This window comes from Chiloscyllium punctatum, chromosome 45 (genome assembly GCF_047496795.1).
Source record: "Chiloscyllium punctatum isolate Juve2018m chromosome 45, sChiPun1.3, whole genome shotgun sequence".
Classification (NCBI taxonomy): domain Eukaryota; kingdom Metazoa; phylum Chordata; class Chondrichthyes; order Orectolobiformes; family Hemiscylliidae; genus Chiloscyllium; species Chiloscyllium punctatum.
The window spans coordinates 24,087,426-24,107,873 of NC_092783.1; the positions used below are offsets into that span (position 1 = coordinate 24,087,426).

The following is a 20,448-nucleotide window of genomic DNA, read 5'->3' on the forward strand; positions in this document are numbered from 1 at the left end:
TGACCATGTACCATTGTCAAGTAGTACAATATTGAAAATCATCTGTCTGTTAAATGACTGTTGGTATGTTTTAAACTGTGTTTGCCTAATCAAAAAGAAGTCTGAGACTTCTTGCATTAGTAGATCCTCATTAATTCATGTGTCACTATTTTAAAAAGTGGGTGACTGTATTTTAAAGTTGATTTCAAGGGCTAGTTCAGATGATCTATCTGCCTTCTCATCACTCAAAGCAGATATTTTGGAGGGCCGATATTCAGTGAATGAGGGTGATTACTAAAGGGAATTTGGTGCACGTTAGCACAGTGGTGTATGATATCAGTTTTATCAAAAATATTTCCCTTGGAGTGTAATCCTGCCCCGCCACCTTCATCAGGAATCTGATGAAAGGCTCCTGTCCGAAATGTCGATGTTCCTGCTCCTCGGATGCTGTCTGGCCTGCTGTGTATTTCCAGCACCACTCTAATCGTGATGCCAGTGATGTAGAACTTCAGTTATATGGAGACATTAAAAAAAATGCAAATGTTCTTTTCATTGTGTAGAAAGTGAAAGTGAGCTTCGAGATTTTGAGGGTATTGAATAAGTGAAGCAAAACTTTCCAGTGGTACAAGCTTCATTAAGCAGAAGGGAAACACTAACAGAAGCATCAGAAGAAGTGAGTTAATGTGATCCTGAATGCACTGTTTGACAGGACTGTAGGAGCACACTCAATAGGACCTTTCAAAAAGGGAATTGGACGTAGACCTGAAAGAGAAAAATGTAGGGCTTGTGGGATGGTAGATGAGTGACTTATAGCCAGTGCAGACACATGGTGAGTTTCTGCTGTGTTGGTGAGCCTTTCAGAGAAAGGAGTGCAGGGAAGGTCAGGGTGGTGGTGTAATATTGTCTGCATGTTTCAAGACCCATCTTGGGGGAGAGTTTCACCTTTTGGGGGGTGAGGTCTGGGCAAGAACTATAGTTAAGGACAAAATACTTGTGCCACTTGCAGCTGGGATCACTTGTAAATTGGCTTTGAGATCTGAATTCATATGACTACTCCAAACAGGACAGAGTGGCATGGTGCCCCAGTGGTTAACACTGCTACCTCACATGCCAGGGACCAGGGTTCAATTCCAGCCTCCGGTCGACTGTGTGGAGTTTGCATGTTCTCCCCATGGATGGATTTCTTCCGGTTTCCTCCCACTGTCCAGAGATGTACAGATTAAGTGGATTGGCCATGCTAAATTGCCCATAGTGTCCAGGGATGTGCAAATTAGATGGATTACAACGATAAGATCTGAATGGATGCTATTGGGAGGCTTGATGGGCTGAATGGCCTCTTTCTGCCCGACTGGAATTAGATGAGACATTACCTCATGTTTGGGTAGTCTATGGTCAGAATGCTGCCCTGGATATAGCGTTCTGCTAATTACACATGCACATAGAGCTAAGAGCTTGGTTACTCAGACAGTCTTTAACAGTTAATTGTACACAGATGTTGTGGGTGTGTCCAGACCTGGCACTGTGTACTTGTAAATTGCTCAAAGGTTAACTGGTATTGACTGACTGTGTCCCACGCAGTGGTGATAAAGGAATTCTTCATACTTCCTTGTGTGGGCAGTCTTGCCTGACCTGACTACTGAGCGACTGTGATATCCAGCTCCTGAAAGGGGAGGGGAAAGCATGATCATATCCAAAGTTTGTGGCTGCCCTGTAAGCTTGAGGTAACAGATATTATCACTGTTTTCAGTGGAGACCTTAAACTGAGGCTCCATCTGTCCCTTGGGCCTTGGGTCGCTGTAAGTGATTTTGGGGAACTGTTCTGAAGATGAGAATGGATGCCCTGGCCTTTATAAGAATGAAAAAAACAGGCAACCTGTGTATTTGTTACTGGGGTAATTGGTATATGTAGTGTTAGAGGAGAAAGTGAGGACTGCAGATGCTGGAGATCAGAGCTGAAAATGTGTTGCTGGAAAAGCGCACAGGTCAGTCAGCATCCAAGGAGCAGGAGAATCGACATTTCGGGCATAAGCCCTTCTTCAGGAAGGGCTTATGTAATGTTAGGACCACCAGCAGCATTGTTCGCAACATAAAGGCTATCTAATTAACTACAAAGGCTAACTTGGCAGAGACAGGGGATGTGGCTGGAACCTTGTGGTTTGTATATATTGGTGAGAACACAGTGTTGCTTTTACATAGTGCCTGTGAAAAACGCAGAAGTGCTTGGCAGCCAATCATCAGGTTGTAAATTTTGAAGTGCAGTTACCATTGGCTGCCTCATTTCCTCCACTTCCAATATGTATACAGGAAGCTCCCAGAAACAGTAATATGACTAATGATCAGTTAATCTTTTCTAGTGCTGTTGCTTGATGGATAAATATTGATCAGGACTTGAGGAAGAAGTCTTTATGGGATCATTTATGCTCATCTGAGGTGGGGCAGACAGGACTTTTGTTTAATGTCCCATTTGAAAGATGACCCTTCCGATAGTGCCTCAGGATGGTACTGGGCCCTCAGTGTAGGTTTTGGTCGCGTTGTTCTGAAATGACGACTGTGGGATTGAGTGTGTAACCCCCCTGTGAAACTGCTGATCGTGATGAATTTCCAGGCACAAAAGCAGAAATTACTGGAAAAACTCAGCAGGTCTGACAGCATCTGTGAAGAGAAATCAGGAGCTGAGGAAGGATCACTGGACCTGAAAGGTTGACTGATTTCTCTTCGCAGATGCTGCCAGACCTGCTGAGCTTTTCCAGCACTTTCTGTTTTTGTTTCTAATTTGCAGCATCTATAGTTTTGATTTTTGTGGGTTTCCAGGCCCCTGGTTAGCATGCACACTATGGTTCAGAAAGCCTCCTGTGCTGTAAGAAAGAGCACAAAGGGTGGCAGGTATTTCTGGAAAGGCAGGTTTGTGACTGAAATGTAACCCAGCCAGTAGCATAAGCCTGGGTCTCAGCAACCTGCAGGCCTGTTGGGTACTTTCAGTTCGGAGAAAGTGAGGGCTGCAGATGCTGGAGATCAGAGTCAAAAAGTGTGGTGCTGGAAGAGTGCAGCCAGTCAGGATGAAGAGCTTATGCTCAAAATGTTGACACTCCTGCTCCTCGGATGCTGCCTCTGACTGGCTGTGCTTTGACTCTGAGTACTCCCAGCACTTTCTGTATCCACTGGGTGAATGAAATAGCTCTTGCCATTACCATTGTCCAAGGACATGAACAGTTGAATTAATCCCACAAGGATCACCCTTGGTCAATACAATTGTTCTTTACCATGACTCAATTGCATATGTCATACACACCAGGAGGGTTCCAGATGATGCACACTGTTCAATGCCTTTCTCAGTTCCTTAGACATATTCTTGGGATGTGCTAAGCTGGTATTTAGTGCCCATCCTTCATTGTCCTAGAGAAAGTCTTGGTTTGCTCCTCCATCCATGTGGTGTAGCTATAGCCATAGGGCTGTTAGGGATGCAGTTCTAGGATTTTGACCCAGTGAAGGAGTGGTCATATCATTCTAAGTCAGGATGATGTGTGACTTGGTGGGAAACTTACAGATGGTGCTGTTCCCAGACATTTACTGCTTTTGTCTTGCAAGGCGATAGAGGTCAATGATTTTGAAGGTGCTATTGAATAAACCTTCATTAATTACTGCACTACATTTTGTAGGTATACACCCTGCTGCCAATGTGTGTTAGTGAATGTTGAAGGTGGTAGGAGTTCCTTCAAGTGGACTGCTTTATCCTGGACTGTTCAAGTTTCTTGAGCTGTACCCATCCAGGCAAATGGGGAATATTTGATCACACTCCTGACCTGTGTCTTGTAGATGGAGAAACCTTTTGAAGTCAGGCAGTGAATTGCTTGCTGCGGGATTCCTAACTGCTGACCTGCTCTTTTAGCCACTTTTTTTGGTCAGTGGTAATCCCAGGATTTTTATAGAGAATGATTCATTGATGGTAATAACCATCAAATGTCAAGGGGCATTGGTTAACTTCTCTCTTTATTGGAGGTGGTCAGTCTTATGTAGCACAAATGTTACTTGCCACTTGTCAGCCCAAGCCTGGATATTGTCCAGATCTTGTTGCATTTGAACACGGACAGAATCAGTATTTGAGGAGTTATGAGTGGTGCTGAACATTGTGCAATCATCGGGAAGCATCACCACGTCTGACCTTAATGATGGAGGGAGAAAAGTCATTGATGAAGGAGATGAAGATGGTGGGGCCGAGGACACTACCCTGAGGAACTCCTGCAGAGATTTCTTGGACTGAGATGACTGACCTCCAACAACTTCAACCATCTTCCTTATGTGCCAGGTATGTCTCCAACCAGCGGGGAATTTTGGTCAGGATTTTTACTGACTGATAGTCCAGAGCACTTGACTGCAGTGTGCAGTCACAAGCTGTCATAATGAAATGAGAAGTCACCTTGACCTCCCTTTTGTCTGTAAAGAGCACTTTTATTGTTGTGGTTCTGTTCGCCGAGCTGGGAATTTGTCTTGCAAACGTTTCATCCCCTGTCTAGGTGACATCCTCAGTGCTTGGGAGCCTCCTGTAAAGCGCTTCTGTGCTGTTTCCTCCGGCATTTATCGTGGCCTGTCTCTGCCGCTTCCGATTGTCAGTTCGAGCTGTCCGCTGTAGTGGCCGGTATATTGGGTCCAGGTCGATGTGTTTGTTGATAGAATCTGTGGATGAGTGCTATGCCTCTAGGAATTCCCTGGCTGTTCTCTGTTTGGCTTGCCCTATAATGGTAGTGTTGTCCCAGTCGAATTCATGTTGCTTGTCGTCTGTGTGTGTGGCTACTAAGGATAGCTGGTCGTGTCGTTTCGTGGCTAGTTGGTGTTCGTGTATACGGATCGTTAACTGTCTTCCTGTTTGTCCGATGTAGTGTTTTGTGCAGTCCTTGCATGGGATTTTGTACACTACATTAGTTTTGCTCATGTTGGGTATCGGGTCCTTTGTTCTGGTGAGTTGTTGTCTGAGCGTGGCTGTTGGTTTGTGTGCTGTTACGAGTCCTAGTGGTCGCAGTAGTCTGGCTGTCAGTTCGGAAATGCTCTTGATGTATGGTAGTGTGGCTAGTCCTTTGGGTTGCGGCATGTCCTCGTTCCGTTGTCTCTCCCTTAGGCATCTGTTGATGAAATTGCGAGGGTATCCGTTTTTGGCAAATACCTTGTATAGGTGTTCCTCTTCCTCTTTTTGTAGTTCTGGTGTGCTGCAGTGTGTTGTGGCCCTTTTTGAATAGTATCCTGATGCAACTTCATTTGTGTGTGTTGGGGTGGTTGCTTTCATAGTTTAGGACTTGGTCTGTGTGTGTGGCTTTCCTGTAAACCTTTGTCGGAGGAAACAGCACAGAAGCGCTTCACAGGAGGCTCCCAAGCACTGAGGATGTCACCTAGACAGGGGACGAAACGTTTGCAAGACAAATTCCCAGCTCGGCGAACACAACCACAACAATGAGCACCCGAGCTACAAATCTTCTCCCAAACTTTGAAGAGCACTTTTATTGAAGTAGGAACTGAAAAGGACAAAAATAGACCCTGCATTTAAAAAGGGAGAAATTCCAGGATTTGTTTGTGACTTTGCAAAGCAAGTGAAGCTAATTAATTCCGATGTAACAATGCTACTTTTGAGGATGACACGGCACTGCCAGTGTGTGTGTTCAGGGCAGCATTGTTTATAGACAATCTCAATTGGCTTTAAAGTTGGTGCCAGTGGTGAGTACCAGAGGCAACAGTGCAGCAACAAGCCTTTGAATAGTGAGGTTGCAGTGTAACACAGACTGTGAGAAGTGTGTTATACCTCACTGGATAATGCGCTGAAAATCAAACCCCACTACTGTTGAAGTCATCACACAAGTTAGATTTAAAACTATGTGGCGTTCTCCACCTTTCGTGTCTTTTAAACTCCGGTTCACAGAAAGCATGGGCCAGATTTCTGGACTTAACAAATCTGTTTGTTTGTAATAAATAGTCAAATTACAGATACAATTCTAAACTGTTAACATCAAACTGTACTAGGAGAAAGTGAGGACTGCAGATGCTGGAAATCAGAGTCAAGATCAGAGTGGGGCTGGAAAAGCACAGCAGGTCAGGCAGCATCCGAGGAGCAGGAAAATCAACGTTTCGCGCAAAAGCCCTTCATTAGGAATGAGGCTGTGAGCTGACGGGTGGAGAGATAAATGGGAGGGGAGTGGGGGGGAAGATGGTAGCTGAGATTGCGATAGGTGGATGGAGGTGAGGGTAGTGGTGAACAGGTCAGAGAGGAGGGTGGAGCGGATAGGTGGGAAGGAAGATGGGCGGGTCATGAGGGCGGTGCTGAGTTGGAAGGTTGGAACTGGGGTAAGGTGGGGGAGGGGAAATGAGGAAACTGGTGAAATCCACATTGATGCCGTGGGATTGGAGGATCCCGAGGTGGAAGATAGGGTGTTCTTTCTCCAGGCATCGGGTGGTAGGGGTTTGGCGATGGAGGAGGCCCAGGACCTGCATGTCCTTGGCGGAGTGGGAGGGGGAGTTGTAGTATTTGACCATGGGGTGGTGGGTTTGTTTAGTGTGAGTGTCTCGGAGATGTGCTCTGCAAGTAGGTGTCCTGTTTCCCAGTGTAGAGGATACTGCTTGATAGTATGTCGAAGGGCTGATAAGCGGGGAGGCCACACTGGATCTGGTGCTTGGTCATGAACCAGGCCAGGTGTTTGATTTAGTTGTAGGTGAGCACTTTGGAGAGCGAGACCATAATTCAGTTATGTTTAGTTCAGCGATAGAATGGGGTCGGTACATGCCACAGGTCAAGAGTTATTGATGGGGCAAGGGCAATTATAATGCGATTAGGCAAGAATTAAGATGCATAGGATGGGGTAGCAAAATGCGGGGGATGCAGACAGTGGAAATGTGGAACTGGTTTAAGGAACAGATATTGCGTGTCCTTGATCGGTATGTCCCTGTCAGGCAGGGAGGAAGTGATAAGGTAAGGGTACCGTGGTTTACTACAGAAATTGCATCTCTTGTTAAGCAGAAGAAGGAAGCTTATGTGTTGATGAGGCAAGATGGTTCAGATGGAGAGTTACAGATCAGCGAGGAAGGATTTAAAGAGAGTGTTAAGAAGAGCAAAGAGAGGACATGAGCAGTCTTTAGCAAATAGAATAAAGGAGAACCCTAAAGCTTTCTGTAGGTATGTGAGGAATAAAGGGATGATTAGGGTAGGAATAGGGCCAGTCAAAGACAGAAGTGGGAAGTTGAGTGAGGACCCTGTGGAGATTGGAGAGGTGTTAATGAATATCTCTCATCAGTTTTCACTCAGGAAAAGGAGAATATTGTAGAGGAGAAGAATGAGGTACGAGATAGTAGACTAGAAAGGATTGAGGTTAGTTATGAACAGGTATTATCAATTCTAGAAGGAGTGAAAGTAGACAAGTCCCCTGGGCTGGATGGGGTCTATCCGAGGATTCTCTGGGAAGCTAGGGAGGAGATAGCAGAGCCTTTGGCTTTGATATTTGAGTCATCATTGTCTACAGGGTTAGTACCAGAGGACTGGAGGATTACAAATGTTGTGCCCTTGTTCAAGAAGGGCAGTAGAGATGACCCAGGTAATTATCAACCATTGAACCTCACTTCTGCTGTAGGAAAGGTTTTGGAAAGGATTATAAGAGATAAGATTTATAATCATCTAGCAAGCAACAATTTGATTTCAGATAGTCAACATGGTTTCGTCAAGGTCTTGTCTCACAAATCTCATTGAGTTTTTTGAGTAGGTGACCAAGCATGTAGATGAGGGTAGGGCAGTTGACATGGACTTCAGTAAAGCCTTTGATAAGGTTCCACATGGGAGGCTGTTGGAGAAAATGCAGAGGCATGGGATTGAGGGTAATTTAGCAGCTTGGATTAGAAACTGGCTTTCTGAAAGAAAGCAGCAAGTGGTGGTTGATGTAAAATATTCAGCCTGGAGTCCGGTTACTAGTGGTGTGGCAAAAGGATCTGTTTTGGGACCACTGCTGTTTGTCATTTTTATAAATGACTTAGACGCAGGCATAGGTGGATGGATTAGTAAATTTGCAGGTGACACTAAAGTCGATGGAGTAGTGGGCAGTTTGGAAGAATGTTACAGGTTGCAGGGGGACTTGGATAAACTGCAGAATTGGGCTGAGGGGTGGCAAATGGACATCAATGCAGCTAAATGTGAGGTGATGCACTTTGGGAAGAATAACAGGAAGGCAGAGTACTGGGTCAGTGGAAAGATTGTTGGTAGTGTGGGTCTGCAGAGGGATCTTGGAGTCCATGTACATAGATCCCTGAAAGTTGCCACCCAGGTTGGTAGTGCTGTTAAGAAGGCATACGGTGTGTTAGGCTTCATTTATAGAGGGATTGAGTTCTGGAGCTGCAATGCTATGCTGCAACTATACAAAATGCTAGTGCAGCCACACTTGGAATATTGTGTACTGGTCGCCATATTTCGGGAAGGATGTGGAAGCATTGGAAAAGGTGCAGAGGAGATTTACCAGGATGTTACCTGGTCTGGAGGGAAGGTCTTATGAGGAAAGGCTGAGAAACTTGGGTCTGTTCTCATTGGCAAGAAGAAGCTAAGAGGGGATTTGATAGAGACATACAAGATGATCAGAGGATTAGATAGGGTAGACAGTGAAAGTCTTTTTCCTAGGATGATGATGTTAGCTTGTACGAGGGGTCATAACTACAAATTGAGGGGTGATAGATTTAAGACAGATGTCAGAGGCAGGTTCTTCACTCAGAGAGTGGTAAGGGCGTGGAATGCCCTACCTGCCAATGTAGTTAACTCAGGAGCATTAGGGAGATTTAAACAATCCTTGGATAAGCACATGAATGATGATGGGATAATGTAGGGGGACGGGCTGAGAATAGTTCACAGATCGGCGCAACATCGAGGGCCGAAGGGCCTGTTCTACGTTCTCTAGCCCCTTTAAAGACCACTTCCAACCCTTTTCCGATGGTCGAGTTTAGACAGGTGGGGTGGGAATTGGCCGGGTTGGATCTGGCCTCCTTTTTGTGCACAGGACGTAACTGGGCGATGTTCCACATTGTTGAGTAGATGATAGTGTTGTCAGCTCGATGCCAGCCTGGCTAGGGTTGCATTCTAGTTCTGGAGCACAAGACTTCACTACTATTGCCAGAATATTGTCAGAGCCCAACAACCTCTGACCATTTCTTGGTATCACGTGGAGTGGACCAAATTGACTAAAGACTGTTGTGGTTCTGTTCGCCAAGCTGGGAATTTGTCTTGCAAGACTAAAGACTGGCATCTGAGGTGCTCAGGGCCGTTGGACCATCCAGTCAGTACTCCTGGCTGCAGATTATGAATGTTTCATCTTTGTCCTTTGGGCTGATGTGCTGAGCTCCCCCATGATTTAGGATTGGGATATTTCTGCAGCAGCCTCCTCCAGTCAGTTGGTCTATGTTTAGTATGTAGTTAGTCGTTGGCTAGTTAGCAGTGTGTTGCAGCAGGAGTTGAACACCATTCGCACTTAGGCTGATCAGTAAGGGTAGGACTCTGTTATTCATCTTTAAGCTCTCAACTAATATTCAAATTGTACTAAAAATAAAATGTGTATGTTGGCAAACAGCATTTTAAATGAGGTGCATCAAGTTAAAGAATGTGGGTGTGATTCCTGATCAAACACTGAAGGGCTGCCACGTGTGCAGTAAGGTTTGCCAAGACAAACAGAATGAGAAAGCACATAACAGTGCACAGACTATGTTCTACATTGCATTTCTGCATCACACGTTGGGGTATTTATCTTCCTGCCAAATCAAAAGCAGTGGAGTCTCTGCCCAAAATTTAGTTGAGGGTGAATCGGATTGCTTTTTAAACAGAAGAATCTGTTCTCTTCCTCCTGCAGCAGCTGGTTCACATTGGGATATGACTGTGTGTACAGTTTAACCCCCATGGCCACTTGTTGTGTACCTGTTGACTGTGTGTGCCAGCTGAGTTGTTTTACTGCTTTATTAATTCTTCCTTGGGTGTACTGAATTGCCAGTGTGTCAAACAAAGGCCTTGTCTGCCCTTCTAACACAAAAGACTTCATGGCCTTGCTTGAAACTCAGCAGGAACCTTCTTGTAGTATCCTCGTCATTATTTATTCTTCACCTAACGTCACAAATGCCTGTTTCTGGTCATGCTGAGAGCTGGTTCGATTGTGGAGGTTAGTGTGTCCAAATAGGCTGCTGCTTTCTGATATTCCATCAATGGCTAAACCTTTTTTAATGAACTATTTCACTCACTGAAAGATGCTTTGGTGTGTCCTGAGGTTGTGGAAGTGCTGTCTACTCACAGTTATTTATTTTCTAGTCTATTAAATGCTGTAGTTCAATTACTCAAAGCATTCCCATTTGTTTTTTTTTGTGGAAGTACTGCTTGGGATTCCTTTACGTCCGTTTGAGTGAGCAGACAGAACAGCTCCCACTAGATGAAAGGCGGTACATTTAAGTCTGAGTGGCGGTTTTGCTTCTGATACTGCGTTGTACAATACCCCCCCCCCCCCCGCCCCACCTCGTGTGCTTGCTATTTTTTCCACACATGTGATAAACAGCTATGTAGGAAATGGAGTTTAGCATGTGTCAATTATCTGTTGCAACAGGAATAAAATACTTCTCCAAATTGAGCCTGTGAACGCTTAGATACGTTGTGGGCTGCTGTAATCTTGATGTACGATTCTTGCAAATTGTCAAATTTTAGTGCCTTCCTGTTTTGAGAAAAAAATTGAGACTTTCAAGAGATATATTTTGTGTTTAAATAATGCCTTAATAGTGTCTGCACTCAATTGTCTGGTGCCAAGTGTTTTGGTCTGCACAAAGTCCTACAGACTGTGATTGGCCAGTGAATATTCTTTTTGATTTGAGGTAGTAATGTTGTTCAGGATATCAGGATACCTCTCCTTTTCCTCTTCAAGTCATGATTATGGTGGATATTTTACAGCAATTTAAGTAGGCAGCTATCAGGCATTGTTACAGAGCACTAGAAAGGTAGGATTGTGCACTCAATGCATTGTAATATCAATAACTATATGGTGTTTAATGTTGTAAAGTGTCTGAAGGAGTTCCACTGAAGGATAACCAGAAATTGATAGTGAGCCAAAGGAGAGCTTAGGACCGGCTTTAGCGAAAAGGACACATTTTCAGGTCAATTCCAAAAGTGAAGAGGATTAAGGGAGGAATCTGAGCTTCCGGTTAAACATGCACCACCCTCTGAGTGAAAACGTTGATTAGATTTATTAGATTAGATTAGATTACTTACAGTGTGGAAACAGGCCCTTCGGCCCAACCAGTCCACACCGACCCGCCGAAGCGCAACCCACCCATACCCCTACATTTACCCCTTACCTAACACTACGGGCAATTTAGCATGGCCAATTCACCTAACCTGCACATTTTTGGACTGTGGGAGGAAACCGAAGCACCCGGAGGAAACCCACACAGACACGGGGAGAATGTGCAAACTCCACACAGTCAGTCGCCTGAGGCGGGAATTGAACCCGGGTCTCTGGCGCTGTGTGGCAGCAGTGCTAACCACCGTGCCGCTTGTTAGATTCTTTTTAAATCTTTCCCCTCTCGCCCTAAACCTATGCCCTCTAATTCTGCACTCCCCCACCTCCGGGAAAAGATCTTGTCTATTTACCCTATCCATGCCCCTCATCATTTTATAAATCTCTGAGGTCACCCTTCAGCCTCCGACACTCCAGGGAAAACAGCCCCAGCCTATTCAGCCTCTCCCTATAACTCAAATCCTCCAACTCTAGCAACATCTTTGTAAATCTTTGCCGAACCCTTTCAAAGTTTCACAACCTCCTTCTGATCGGTTGTATAGAATGAGCTGACAGAGGAAGTAGTGGAGGCGAGTACTATTGCAATGTTTAAAACTCATCTGGATGGGTGTGGGCCAAGTACTTGCAAATGGGAATAGGTTAGGTTAGGATATCTCTTCGGCATGAACGTGTTGGACTGAAGGATCTCTTTTTTTCTGTGCTGTAAATCTCTATGACTCTGTAACAGAAAACATTAGTGTTGGGACAAAGGAGATCATAGCTGCTGAAGACTTCAAGTTGGACTAATGTGAAGAATTTGGAGGCTTGTAGGGTTGGAGAAAGTTACAGTGATAAGAGATTTGAAATTAACAGTAACAATTTTAAATTTGACATTTCTTGACTAGATATCTTGCTAGATTCACTGTGTGCTGTGTTTACATTTCAGGATGGAAGCCATGGAGGTGTGGGACTGTTTTTGACGTGTTTGGACAGCTTGATCCAATTAATAGCACTACTGAGCTTGAGGTCACACCATAGTAAGCATTCAACATGCAGTCTAGTTAAACAGCCCGAGCACTACTAAGGTTGTGTTGCATTGTCAAAGGTGATATCTTTCGAGAATGATGAGACATCCCTTTAATTAAGAATGTACTTGTATTGGAGGTGGCACAGCAGAGGTTTAATCAATTGATTCTTGGGGTGACCTATCAGAGAGATGTTGTGAAACTTTGAAAGGGTTCAGAAAAGATTTACAAGGATGTTGCCAGGGTTGGAGGGTTTGAGCTATAGGGAGAGGCTGACTAGGCTGGGGCTGTTTTCCCTGGAGCGTCGGAGACTGAGGGGTGACCTTTATAGAGGTTTACAAAATTATGAGGGGCATGGATAGGATAAATAGGCAAGTTTTTTTTCCCCTGGGGTCAGGGAGTCCAGAACTAGAGGCCAGACGGGGAGAGGGAAAAGATAGAAAAGGGACCTAAGGGGCAACTTTTTCACGCAGAGGGTGGTATGTGTATGGAATGAGCTGCCAGAGGAAGTGGTAGAGGCTGGTACAAATACAACATTTAAAAGGCATCTGGATGGGTATATGAATAGGAAGGGTTTAGAGGAATATGGGCTAAGTGCTGGCAAATGGGAAGAGATTAGTTTAGGATCTCTGGTTGGTATGAATGGTGCTGTCCATCTCTATGACACTATGACAGGGTTGTCCTTTTGAGGGGCTAAGCAAGTTGAATCGAATTTTGAGTTTCGCAGAATGAGGAATGATATCGTTAAAATATTCAAGATCATGAAGGGGAGCGGTTTCAGGATAAAGGGCTGTTTATTGATGATTGAGGTGAGGAGAAATTCCTTCACTCAGACTGTAAATCTTTTGAGATTTTATGCTCCAGAGGATTATGAGTACTCCACTGAATATATTTAAAGTTGAGAGAGACATTTTAGCCTCAGAATTGAGGGATTGGGAAGTGGATGTGAAATTGACCATATTGAATGGCAGTACAGGTTCAGTGGGCTGAATGGTCTCCTGATGTCTCCTTCTTCTAATATCTCTTAACATTGATTCAGTGGACTGAGAACCCAGTTTTGTAATGTTAAATTTCACCATGGACTTTGTAGACCTGAGCGCAATAAATTTGATTTATTTGTTAAATGAAACCATTTAACAATTAAAAGTTAGAAAAATCTGTTGCATTGTTGTTGAGAACCACCAGCTTTTTCCAATATCCTCCAGGTGATCTGTCTTTACCCAGTCTCTCTACCTAATATTTCAGAGGATTCACTCCCAGTGCTGAGGTGTGTCTGAGATTGAACAGCTGGTCTACTTCCAAGATGAGTGATGTGTATTCACGTGCCTCACTACACGATGTGCCTTTGATCTTGATGACTGTAAATTGATTCACCTCTTTGCTAATTTGTTCATTGCATTTCTTCTGACTAGGCGTGTACAGTACCTACAACCCCACCCCATTCAATGCTTCTATAACATTGTATTGATATATTTTTTCTGGGCTAATGACCAGATATATTAGATTTTATTGTCTTATGTTCTCAAGGACAGAGATGCAGTAATACAGTGAAAAATGTGCCAAGTGACCATTCCTGGGGCCATCTTAGGTAAAAAGGTACATAGGAACATAGATACATAAAAACATAGGTACAAAATCTTAGGTATAAAATAGAAAAATAAAGTTAAAAGTTTAACATTAGAGTCCTCCTTAAGTGCTTAGCCATGGGCCTGGATCCAGGCTGTTCCACCCTAATACTGAGACCAACACCAGCACAAAGCAGTCAGCCAGCTTTCGCGACACTGTTCCCGCCAAACCACGTTGTCATTCTTTTGGCGCCATCTTGTCTGTACCGACGACATTACTGCTACTGTCCACCCTGGGCTGATCTCCGAAATGTCGTCACTGCTGGAGTTGTCAGGGCTCACACCGAGCACTGGGCCCAAACTTGCCTCACTCACACTCTGTGAGCGCAGGAACACACACTCCCCTCCATCTACCACCGCTGGGAGCACGAACCTGACTCCCCGCCACTGTCTTGACCAGAATCAGTGGAAAACAACAGGAATAGAGGACGTGTGATTCTGGACACTAGCACAGACTAGTTGGGCTGGATGGCCTGGTTGAATAGATACTAAATATTCATATGAAATGTTAATACTAGATAACAACTAGTATCTGGTCCATTGGATTCTGAATGATTGGATGCATTGAACATTTATCTATCTTGCTTTCTTTTTAATGGTGTGCATTGGCTACGTTTTACTGTTCAGCGGCTTAGGTTAGTTGCCATTTTACCTTGCAGTTGCTTGTCCCAGTTTTAGATTGGAAGTTCCTCATTCCCTGCTGAAACCTTGAGTTGCACTGTAGGGGTGTTTGGTAGACAAGAGATAAGTGGCTGTTGGAATGCATTTTGGTGGGACTGGTGCACCAACAAACGGTGAGTAGATGAGAACCCACTACCTGTCACTTTTGGTGTGAATGTGATGCTGCAGTTGTGGCGATGGCCTAAGGCAGGATAGCTGGGTGGCAGTGGCCAAAAGGTGAGAGAGGTTGAAGACTGTTATCTGCAGTCCGTGCCTGGCTTTCTGAAGCTACTGACTGCCTGCATTAAGAGAGGCAAATGGAATGTGCTTTTCCACAGCACTGTACTCCGAGTGAATATGAAAAACACAACAATAGTGATGTAATCCAATGTTTGCTTTACAGATATAGCATGGGCATGGTTAACATCACAACTGCAACGAATACTGAAGGGCATTTTTAAATGTTGATGTCTATTCATTGCTCATGAATGAATGAATGTGCGCCTATTTTTAATAATTGCCTCATGGTCTGCAACCTAAAGAAAGGCTCTTTTGTATCAATGGAGAGTATAATCAGTTACTTGTGCCTATTAGTTGATTCATTGCCTCAGCTTGTTTATATAACCTATTAGTTTAAATATTTGGAACTGGCTCGATTACGTGGTGATGCAGTCTTGGGGAATTGACTTTGCAGTTACCTCATCCAAGTGGTCTGTCTTTATACGCATGCAGTCAGTTGGTGTGTTACTGGTGTCTAATCACTACATCAAGCAAGGGATTGAACCTAGGGGCTTCTATTTTGGGGCGATGGTGTGGGAGAGCGGCATGTGCTTTGAATAAGAATCCTTTTTTAATATAGGGTGAAGGCCTGTCTGAACAGCAAATAAGGACTTAGTGCAGGCTGTTTTTGCTGTTTCCGCAACAGTATGCCATTCATATTGGACTTGGAGACAGATAATGGAGCAGATGCTTCATTCTGTACTGGTTTGGGCAAAATTCTGATGTGTGCGCCAGATTGCATCTCCTTTGATATATATTATTATGTACATATCAGCCATGGCTCAGGTGAGCATATTTGGCGTCTTAATCTCAAAAGTTCTGGCTCCACTACTCCCCACAGCAGTATTAAGAGAGCCTTGCAGTGTCAGTGGTGCCATCATTCAGATTAAACATTTAAATACATGCCTTGTCAGCCTGCTGGGGAAGATGTGAAACCTCCTGTGACAGTGTTTTGAAGGAAAATGGGAATTACCCCCAGTGTCATGATAATATTTACCCTTTAATCAACATCTCAAAAACAGATAGTCTGGTCACTATTGCGTTGCTGTTGTCAGTTTGCTGAATGAACATTGATCACCGTGTTTTCTAGCAATGTCTACACTTTGTTTAGAAAGTACTTGATTGTTTGTTCATGATGCTCTTTGAGAGGTCTGCTTATAAAAAGCTCTATGTAAATGCAAGTTTGTGTTCTGTGGGCAAGGGGAAGTTAGGGTTTTTCAAGCATGCCATTGTTATAGATATTTTTAATCAACCTGATCAGAGATGCATGACACGACTCTGCTGCAGGTGCCACTCGACCTCCAGCTTTATAACCTTGAATATAGGAGCAAGGGGAGGCCATTCAGCCTTTACAGCTTGCTGTACCATTCAGTATGATCCTGGCTGATCATCTACCTCAGTACCCCCATTCCAGTTTTCTCACCATAGTCTTTGATCGCTTTAGTCCTAAGAACTGTATCTAACTCCTTCTTGAAAAGATTCAATGGTTTGGCCTTAACAGCTTTCTCTATTAATGAACTGCACAGGCTCCCGTCTCTCTGCTCATCTAAGTCCTAAATGGCATATCCTGTGACCTTAGGCTGTGACCTTTTGGTTCAGGAACATCCTTCCTGCATTTACCCTGTCTAGCCCTGTTAAAAATGTCGGTTTCTGTGAGACCCCCCCCAAATTCTTTAAACTCCAGTGAATATAGTCCTAACCAATCCGGTCTGTCATGACATGTCAGTCTGGCCATCCCAGGGATCAACACAGAACCCTAATTTCTTTAAAATCAACTTGTTTTGGTGTGTTACAACTCTTCTGTCTGCCATCATGTACTAAGGTGAGACTTGAACTGAGATGATATGGCCTAGAGGTGGGGATGCTAAAATTTCACCACAAGGTCTTTGCCCAACCATTGTTTAGAAAGTGGAGATTCAACCCTGTTTTCTACAGGTTGGTCACAGCTTTAAGTTGGGCTAACTACAGACTTCTTTTGTTCTTTTTTGCTTAGCATCTGATCATGCTGATTCAGCATGCAGTGCACAAAGGAACATTATACTTCAATCAGGTGGAAATATATCTAATGAAAGTTCCTGCTGTTTTGCCGTACACTAGATGTGACCAATACAATCTCTCTCACGTTTGTTCTCTCACGCTAACTAACATATAGAATATGTAATTTGAAAAACAAAGTATTAAACCAAAAGAAGAGTACAAACAGGAAACCTCATCAATTAAAAATATTCAGGTTTATTTGCAAAAAGTGCTTTACTAGGAGAATAGAATCCCTGAAGTCATCATAATTCTTGAAACTTGGATCATTTGAAAAGAAATTGTTAGGTAGGTTGGATGTTTGAGTGCCGAACCAATATTCAACAGTGTTCTGTCCTTTTGACATCCAAGGTGGAACACACCAAACTTAAATGTTATTGTACTTTCCTCCTGCCACCCACTTCCCTTATTCCCCTTGGCCACTTCCTGCACCTCACTCTTACTCCATGGCTGCACCCTGACCTCTTATTTTCACCCACCCCAATCCCTTTCCACCTTCCAGGTCTCCTGCATGTCCCCCTCTGTCTTCTCAGTCCCCCACCTTCCCTCCATCTATCTTTTTTTCATACGAGGGGTTTCTGTTAGCTTCACCATTCCAAAGTCTAGAATTCGCACCTTTGTTATACCCTATTTTATTGAACAACTAATAATTAGTAAATTGAGGATGTGCAGTGCTTGCCACGCTCAAGTGCTTATATACTGGGTCTTTGTCTCCCCACTTTATCAACAAACTCATTAAAAGGTGAATGTTTGCATCCAGACATTATGAATGAACATTAAATCGGTGACTACTTATCAATCAGCAGTATCATTTAGTTATATCAGGATTCTGAATTAGTCACACTGGTGAGTGGTTATTGTTTTGGATCATAGTGTGGTCAGGGTGACTCCATCTGCTTTAACCATTCCGTGTGTGTGAAAGCACGGCTTAACTCCTTTAAAACTATTCAATGTGATTTATCTCCCACTATTACTTTAACCTGAATTGAGGTGGAAAGTAGAAATACTCAATCCTACCGCTCAATCCTTCCCCTTTTGCCCTTCCTGGGGACTCACTGCTCTGCCTGTGTTCACGACACTGAACCTCACGGTGTTACAGCCTTTCTTCACCACCTGTGCTTCTGACAAAGCTGCTTTCATTCGAGGTGCTCTCAATTTACCAGTGAGCAACTGAAGACGGCTGACAATTGAGTTCTCTGGCAATTGTACTTCCAAGGTTTAAATTACCTGCTGTATCTGGAGTTAAATACTGTTGGAAGTGCTGCCTTTTGAATGAGAGACCAGCCAAAGCTAACATCCTTTCAGATGGCTGTAGAGGAACCAACAATATTATTTCACATTTGAAGTATAGTTCTCTGTCCCAGCTAATATTGAACCTTCAAATTTTATTACAATTAGAATCGATAATCAAATCATTACCTGCTCTCTGTGGGATTTTCCTGTGCACACATTATTTAAGTTCCTACATTACAATAGTTCATTACATTACAGTTCAAAAGAAGTTGTGTTGTGCAATCTCCAGAGGTGGCATGAGGCGCTACAAAAATGTAGGTTTGCTTGTTAATATACCAATATTGGAGTTCCACAAAATGCTGTCTGTTTAAAGTAACCCAAATGCAGGAGGGAGCTAATGTCTGCTGTTGCTCTTGTTGGCACTCAGCTGTCAACACAAGCCAGGGCTGGAGTAGGTACTCTACAAACAGGAGCAATTGGAACTGACTCCTCCTTAAATTACTGAAGGGAAAGTGTGCTGTGTAATCATCAGACACCAGACCTGCTTATGTGGAACAGGAAATTTATTGCTTTGAGTATGTGGTTTCTGATGTTTATTATCTTCCTGTGTCCTTGGAGCTGCAGCCTCCATTCTCTTTAATTGCTCTGGGGCAGGTGACCCCTGTGTAGAGTGCAAACTGGCTTTGTTTGGTTGTGTTGGACGGGCGTTTCCACTTGGCACAGGATTACGTCCCATCTCAGGTTACAATGTTCAACTGTCGCCTTTCAGCCGCCTCCTGATAGCAGTTAGACGGTGCTGAGCTTTTCACTGTGCGCGAGAACAAAGTGAGCAGGTGGTCCTGCATTGTTACACATCTGTTCTATCCAGTGCCACATGGTACAGCGTCGTGAACCAGCAACCTAAGGGTAAGAGTAATGTTAAACAATTGCCAAATATGTTTTGATTATTTTAAGGGGCATCTTGTTGAAAAGATCATTAGGAATCTCTGGGTTCAAAGCAATGGCTTGGAAGGACTTTGCTCTCATTTTTTGGTGTAACCTGACCCCTGACCCTCCCCATTGGTTGGTCCCTTGTTTTCCCAGCTCTGACCACCTTTCTACATTTGCAGCTTGCTCTGGTCTTAAAGGAAATTAATTTGACAGACGTGTCCCTTCGATTCTCAGTTCAAAAGTGTCGTGCCCAGTCTCCTTCAGTCTTGTTGTTTTCATAAGCTTTTGTTTTTTGCTGCTCATTTTCCTCCTCCTCCTCGAAGTGATAGCTTGCTAACAGTCATCTGGCTGCCAAATGTCTTATCTCTCACCTCGACCGCTCGATATTAATGTGCAAACCTCACCAAGAATCTGTTGGTTTCATGTGTGGAAAGTGACAGCCGAGTCCAGCCCTATCCACACAATTGCACTTTCTCACAGAAGGCATGCTCGAAGCCAGAAAGCACAGCTCAGAGCCAGAAACCTGATTCTCTCCTCAGGACAAGCGCCTGAAAACGTGGTCAGAGTCTTAAGGGATGCCCTGAAGGCACGAGGATGAGAATTTTAGGTCAGCGAGCACAGGGGTGGGAGTGAATGGAAAATTAAAAACAGGAAGTGTCGGAGGAGCGCAGCAAGTCTGGCAGCATCTGTGAAGAAGATGCAAATCAGAAGACTCTTATTGAACTCTAAACAACAATCCTGTTTCTCCATCCAGACATGCTGCCAGATGTATTGAGCTTCTCCAGTGCTTTGTTTTCATTACAGATTTCCAACATCCACTGAACTTTGCTCTTATTATGTTAGTGAATGGGACTGTACGAATGAGGACTTTTACATGAGTGTCCGAAGCTTCGATGAACTTGAAGTCGTGGAAGATGGAACGTTGGAACTCAGTTGGAATAGCATTGCTCTTTAATTCTTGAATTACAGACATGGCCCAGGTTTACAGGGGCAATGACTGAAGACGACAGACTGGTGGAAGTGAGCAGCCTGTGAGGGGGACAAAGTATTTGAGGTTGCCTGAAGTCGGTTCACACAGTCTTAAATAGGAATTCACAATCCTTTTAAATCTTGCCTAGCAGATCTTGGGATAACACGTATCTGAGAAAATTGAGCAATCCTGCTTTACCCACCACACAATGCAGCCGTGTTAAGTCAGCATTTTTCAGAAGGCCATGTCCCATTCCTATCCTTCACTGTAAGGCACAGATCACTTCTGGCAGCCCTAACCTTACCTTGTCGGCAAGCAGTGAATGCCGCATAAACCTGGAATTTAGAGCTTCTCTTTGAAAGTGACAGGTGTATTAATCTATTCACACTTTTTCTCAGTGGAAGTCTGGTGATTTATTTCATGAGATCTCATCCTGTTGACTATTGACATGAACTGCTTACCAA

The 20,448-nt window shown here is 43.9% G+C and overlaps 1 protein-coding gene across 4 annotated transcripts in view; it reads left to right on the forward strand.

The window, feature by feature from the left end:
* The window catches only part of LOC140467232 (serine/threonine-protein kinase 38), an 84,747-nt gene that overhangs the window by 11,286 nt on the left and 53,013 nt on the right, over positions 1–20,448 (forward strand). Inside the window, exon 1 of one of the 4 annotated variants that reach the window (XM_072563461.1) lies at positions 18,857–18,990. The exons of the other annotated variants lie outside the window; for them this stretch is intronic. The gene's annotated coding sequence lies outside the window, so the exon portion shown is untranslated. Of the gene's footprint in view, positions 1–18,856; positions 18,991–20,448 lie in introns of those variants that run through there. 4 annotated transcript variants of the gene reach the window in all.